Source organism: Rhinopithecus bieti, unplaced genomic scaffold (genome assembly GCF_001698545.2).
Source record: "Rhinopithecus bieti isolate Rb0 unplaced genomic scaffold, ASM169854v2 scaffold_15146, whole genome shotgun sequence".
In the NCBI taxonomy this organism is placed as follows: Eukaryota; Metazoa; Chordata; class Mammalia; order Primates; family Cercopithecidae; genus Rhinopithecus; species Rhinopithecus bieti.
The window spans coordinates 1,080,912-1,087,077 of NW_016808195.1; the positions used below are offsets into that span (position 1 = coordinate 1,080,912).

Here is a 6,166-nt window from a genome sequence, read left to right on the forward strand (position 1 = left end):
AAAAATTAGCCAGGCATGGTGGCGCACGTCTGTAACTCTAGCTACTTGGGTGGCTGAGGCAGAAGAATCACTTGAATCCAGGAGGTGAAGGTTGCAGTGAGCTAAGATTGCACCACTGCATTCTAGCCTGGGCAACAGAGCTAGACTCTGTCACCGAAAAGAAAAAAAAAAAAATTAAAAAAGCCATTATGTCATCTAGGCAAGGCAATCTCTAAAATAAATATTCAAAACCATTACACTGCCAATATAAATTAAATGATCAACTCTAATAACAGTCCTCAGTAACTATAGCTACTGATAAAGTAGGTTCTTAGAGTTAAAAGCTTGAAATCAGTGTGTAGGTGTGCTCCTTGTGGAATTCCACCATGGCATACTGCGGCCAGGGCCAGAAAGTGCAGAAGGCTATGGTGTAGCCGTCAATCTCATCTTCAGATACTTACAAAACAGATCGCGGATTCAGGTGTGGCTCTATAAGCAAGTGAATACGCGGATAGAAGGCTGTATCATTAGTTTTGATGAGTATATGAAACTTGTATTAGATGATGCAGAAGAGATCTATTGTTTTTTTTTTTTTTTTTTTTTTTTTTTTTTTTTGAGACGGAGTCTCGCTCTATCGCCCAGGCTGGAGTGCAGTGGCCGGATCTCAGCTCACTGCAAACTCCGCCCCCCGGGTTTACGCCATTCTCCGGCCTCAGCCTCCGGAGTAGCTGGGACTACAGGCGCCCGCCACCTCGCCCGGCTCGTTTTTTGTATTTTTTTTTTAGTAGAGACGGGGTTTCACCGTGTTAGCCAGGATGGTCTCGATCTCCTGACCTCGTGATCCGCCCGTCTCGGCCTCCCAAAGTGCTGGGATTACAGGCTTGAGCCACCGCGCCCGGCCAGAAGAGATCTATTCTAAAACAAAGTCAAGACTACAACTTGGTCGGATCATGCTAAAAGGACATAATATTACTCTGCTACAAAGTTTCTCCAACTAGAAATGATCAATGAAGTGAGAAATTGTTGAAATGGATACAGTTTGCTTTTAGATGTCCTTTGTCCAATATGAACATTTATTCGTATTGTTTTGATTACTCTTATGTTATTACAAGATGGCAATACATGCTATGGGATTGTTTGTATTTTAACAAACAAAAAAAAGCTCGAAGTCTAAAGTCAGATTGCCTAGACTCATATTCCAGCTGTGCCAAAGACCGGGTGAGTCTTTGTTTCCTCATCTGAAAATGAGGATAACAGCAGTGCCTACCCTTGGATTGATGAAAGGAGTCCATTCAACTAATATTTAGTGATAGCTACTTTGTGTCAGGCACTATGCTAGGCTCTTGGGATACAATAGTGAGCAGAAATGGCCACATTTCCACTTAGGAAGAGCTTAACTTAGGAAGAGGTTGGGGGAAGTGGAGCAGGCAGCAGACACCACTGGTGCCTGTTGTTCAGCCACTTGGGCCACCACTGAGTTCAGCCACAGCAGGGGGTGAAAGTTCCGACTCTTCTCTGGCTGCCAAAGCCTTCTCCAGTGCAGCAACGTAGCTGGAACCAGTTTGGCTGTCAGGCAAGCACAACCTAGAAGGGAGGAATTAACGCCCAGAGGCAACCCCCAACAAGGTGGGCCGGGAGTCGGCGATAGAGGATATGGCTCCTGTTCTTCAGAAGAACAACTCTGGAAGGCATTCTGTATGACCCTCGTCAGAGGTCCTGGCATGATAAAGCTCCAGAGTAAGGAGAGAGGCTAGTAACACCCTCACATTGACTTTGCACTTTTGCTATCTCACCTTCCCTGCTTTCCGGCAACATTATCCAAATAAACTATCCGCATCCAAACCTTTGTTTCAGTCTCTGCTTCCGAGGAAATCCAAAGTAGAACAAATCGTAAACAAACAAAAACAAGAAAATACAAAAGAGTAGTAAGTGCCATGCAGAGAATGAAAACAGGTGTGAATAAAGTGAGTGATCAGAGACCCCTGACACTGGGGCCATGGAAGGCCTCCATTGAGAGCTGAGTGACAGGAGGAATCCAGCCATGCCCCGGGTGGAGGATGAATACTCTGCAGAGGGAACAGCTGGTGCAGAGGCTCACAGCAGGAGTGTGCGTGGCATGTTAAATGAGAGAAAGGACAGCGAACCTGGAATTTAGTGGCTGAGGAAATGAGGTGAAGAGGAAGGCCAGATTGTGAGGGACTTTGCTGTAACCCAGGTATATTGATTTGGGACTTTATTCTAAATGCCATGGATGAGAAGTCATGGGAAGATTTTAAACACAGGAGGAACAGGGATTAATCTTCAGTTTCAAAATATCACCCTGGCTGCAGCGTGAGAGTGAGTTAGAGTAGACAGGGAGTAGAAACAGGACACCCGTTCAGGAAGCTACTGCACGACTCCAGGCAAGTGATGCCGGTGGCTTGGACTGGTGTTGGAATAATGTGGATGAAGAGAAATAGACGATTTGGGATATGTTTTGTAAATAATAATGGTGGGCTGGGCATGGTGGCTCAAGCCTGTAATCCCAGCACTTTGGGAGGTCAAGGCAGTAAGATCGTTTGAGCTCAGGAGTTCAAGACCAGCCTGGCCAATATGGTGAAACCCTGTCTCTACTAAAAATACAAAAAAAAAAAAAAAAAAAACACAAAAGCCAGTCGTGGTGGTGTGTGCCTGTAGTCCCAACTATTCGGGAGGCTGAGGGAGAAGAATTGCTTGAATCCAGGAGGCAGAGGTTGCAGTGAGCTGAGAGCGTGCCACTGCACTCCAGCCTGGGTGACAGAGCAAGACCGTCTCAAAAAAAAAAAAAAAAAGAAAAGAAAAGAAAAAATGAATAATGGCAACACACCAGGCCCTACTATATGCACAGAAATATTGAGTAACTTATCCAAGGTTGCCCAGGGCAGAGATTTGAACCAAGATCATCTGATTCCACAGTCTGTACTCTTCCACTAGGCTCCCCTGCCTCACTAGAATCTACCCCCTGGCTGAGGAAACCGACATGGAGGTAAAGGGAAGAGGAAGTTAGGAATCAAGCCACAGCCCCGGAAGTCCAGGTGTTAAAAACAATTTGTGAGACAAAAAAACCATTGTTTTGGACTGAACCCCTATACTAGTCCAGATCAAACCGAATGGATTCCCTCATGCTAGGTGCCACGTAGTCAAACTAAACTTAGAAACAGGAGAGTTTCTTGAAAAACAAGAGATTCACAGCAACCAACCCAGAGGGGCTCATCAACCTGAGCCAGTATGATAAGGAGGTCTTCTCCGCTTTAAACCTCTAAGGAAAGTAACATGGAAATGACCCATCTGCTTTTCGATCCTTGTTTCTGCTTTCTTCAGCCTTTTTCTGCCTATAAAGCCCACCACCTCTGCTCAGCTCATTGGAACACCTTTCTATTTTGCAGATAGGATCTGCCCAATTCATGAATTGCTAATAAAAGCCAATTAAATCTTTGAAACTCAATTTGTTGACATTTCGTTCTTTGAGACAGGTATTGTTGTTAGGACACCCCTCCGCTGCCCTCCACAACACCACTGTGGTTATGGAGAGAGACAACCACCCTCTCTGTGCTCCTGCCGAGACCCCCACCCCTGCCTCTTTCCAACACAGCCTCATCACTATGATCTGCCTTGAGACCACAGTGAGGCACCTGAGCCTTCTTCATATCCCGTTACCATAGAAGCTCAGGTCTCCCCTTGCTCCTCCAGACTTGAACCCTCATGCCCCGCCTGGCCATTGTCCCCAGTTCTGACCCTGTCTCCTGAAACCTGCCACTCTGTTCTGGACCCTGGTCCAGATCTCACCGGGTCCTCTTGATCCTCTTACTCTCATTCCCGGGCTGCACATTCCTATCACTTCAAGGACTTAAAAACATCCTGAAGCCCACGCTCCTCACCAGACCAATTAAATAAAATTTCAGATTGTGGCATCCAGGTATTGGCATGTTCTCAAAATTTCCTGGGTGTTTCTAATATGTGGCTGGGTCAAGAACCACAGATGGAACAGACCCTGGCTCTTCTTGAGAGCTCAGCTGCCTTAAGTGGTGGCTGTGTTCACTTCCTGTTGCCTCCGAACCATGGGCCTGAAGGTGCTGTGGGCTTCTCTCTCCTCTCTGCTCCCCCTTGTCACTGCCACTCTCTTCTCCATCACTGTTTCTGTAAAACCTTCAGGCTTTGAACCTCATGTCTTCAAAGTGCACCTCCTGGCCACCAGGTCACCCCTCATTGCTTGAGGATTTTAGCTCCTGGCTCACTATCACTCTCTCTAACACTGCTCCTGCTTTTTTTTTTTTTTTTTTTTTTTTTTTTTTTTTTTTTAGTCAGAGTCTCCCTCTGTCACCCAGGCTGGAGTGCAGTGTTACGGTCTCAGTTCACTGCAACCTCCACCTCCTGGGTTCAAGCAGTTCTCCCGCCTCAGCCTCCCAAGTAGCTGAGATTACAGGCATGTGCTACCATGCCTGGCTAATTTTTGGATTTTTAGTAGAGGTGCTATTTCACCATGTTGGCCAGGCTAGTCTCGAACTCCTGACCTCAAGTAATCTGCCTGCCTTAGCCTCCCCAAGTGCTGTGATTACAGGCGTGAGCCACTGTGCCCGACCCACTGCTCCTGTCTTAATTCTCAGTGTTTCCAATATCCACACAGATAGATGGACCTTCTGAGACTCTGATCTGTCCTCTAATCCCCATCTTTCACCTCACCTCAGCCATTCCTTGTGATGGTCTCGCACCATCCATGGTCTCAGTCTCCAATAACTCCTTGACCACTCACCACTTATCACTTGCCATCTTTCCAGCTCACCTTCACTAGGACCCAGACCCCAGTTATCCTTGAAGCCCTGAATCTTATCTCCTGTCTGTTATGTCACCTCCTCTCACCTCCTCCCTTCTCGCCTTGTCCAGATTCCATTCCAAAGTCAATCAGTGGAATCAATCCTTTGCATATATCCTTAACCCTCTTGACTTTCTCATAACTTGCAGCATCCACTTGGCCAACCTTCAACCCAGGTTCAATCCAGCTGCCTGTTCTGCACCAGATCCTGTGCACTGACCGTGATGGGACAGAAACACAGCCACGCTGATGGCCTTCCAATGAATTCACCATCATTAAGCACAAATGGGTTTTCTATTTGGCCGAGCAAGCCTTCTGTATTTCTCTTGTCTTGTGGGTCTCGAGGATGGTCCCTGAACCAGCAGCATCAGCATCATCTGGGAACTTGTTAGAAATGCAAATTCTCAGACCCCATGTCAGACCTACTCAATCAAATACTCTGGGGGTGGGCCCAGCACTGTACTTTAACCAAGGCTCTAGGTGAGTCTGATGCATGGACCCCAGTACATACCATTGCTAGAGTCTGTTTCCCCTCCCTCTCTCCAAGATGAATATTTCATGCCATCTCTTCTCTCTGCTCACATCTAATACTTCCCCACCCCTCCTCACATTCAGCTAGCTTCCTTATACACTAAGAAAATAGGAAAAATCAGAGGAACTTCCACAAGTTCCCACACCACATCTCTGCCTCCTCTTACTGCACCTGTGCCCATACATGCTGCCTGCTGTCTTTTATTGAGGACACGCTGGCCATCCGGTCTTAAAACCAGGCCCCATGACTTCCCTGGTCCAATCTGCCACCAACTTTCCACTGGATAATGGCAAAAGCTCCCTAACCAGTCTCCTTACATCTGCCTTTGCCCCCCACTTTGCCCAACCAGAATGACTCCATCAAAATGCAATTCACATCCTTCCTTTGCCCAAAACCCCTCAATGATTCTTCATCTCACTCAGAGTAAAGGCCTATACCTACAGGGCCCTATGTGATCTGCCTACATCTGTGTTCCCCTGTCTGACCTCATCTTTTCCCACACTCCCCGCCCTGTCCACCTACTCCCACCACACTGGCCTCTTGCTTGTCCTCAGACATTCTGGGCACGCTCCCACCTCAGGGTCTCCACACTTGCTGTTCCTCCCAGCCCCACATATCTGTACAGCCAGCCCTCCAATATCCTTCAAGTTTTTACTCCATGTCATCTTATCAGGGGGGCTTTTCCCAGCCACCTATTATAGTTTCAGCTACTGATCCTTCCATCTGCCTTCTCTACTTTCTTTTTTTCTCCTAGTCCTTAACACTATCTAATAGACTACATATTTGGCTTTTAAAATATTGTTTACTCTCTGTCTCCTGCGTGGAGC

The 6,166-nt window shown here is 46.9% G+C and overlaps 1 pseudogene; it reads left to right on the forward strand.

Moving 5' to 3' along the window:
* The first annotated feature begins 365 nt into the window (after positions 1–365).
* LOC108537957 (small nuclear ribonucleoprotein E-like) lies at positions 366–977 on the forward strand (annotated as a pseudogene).
* Positions 978–6,166: the final 5,189 nt, after the last annotated feature.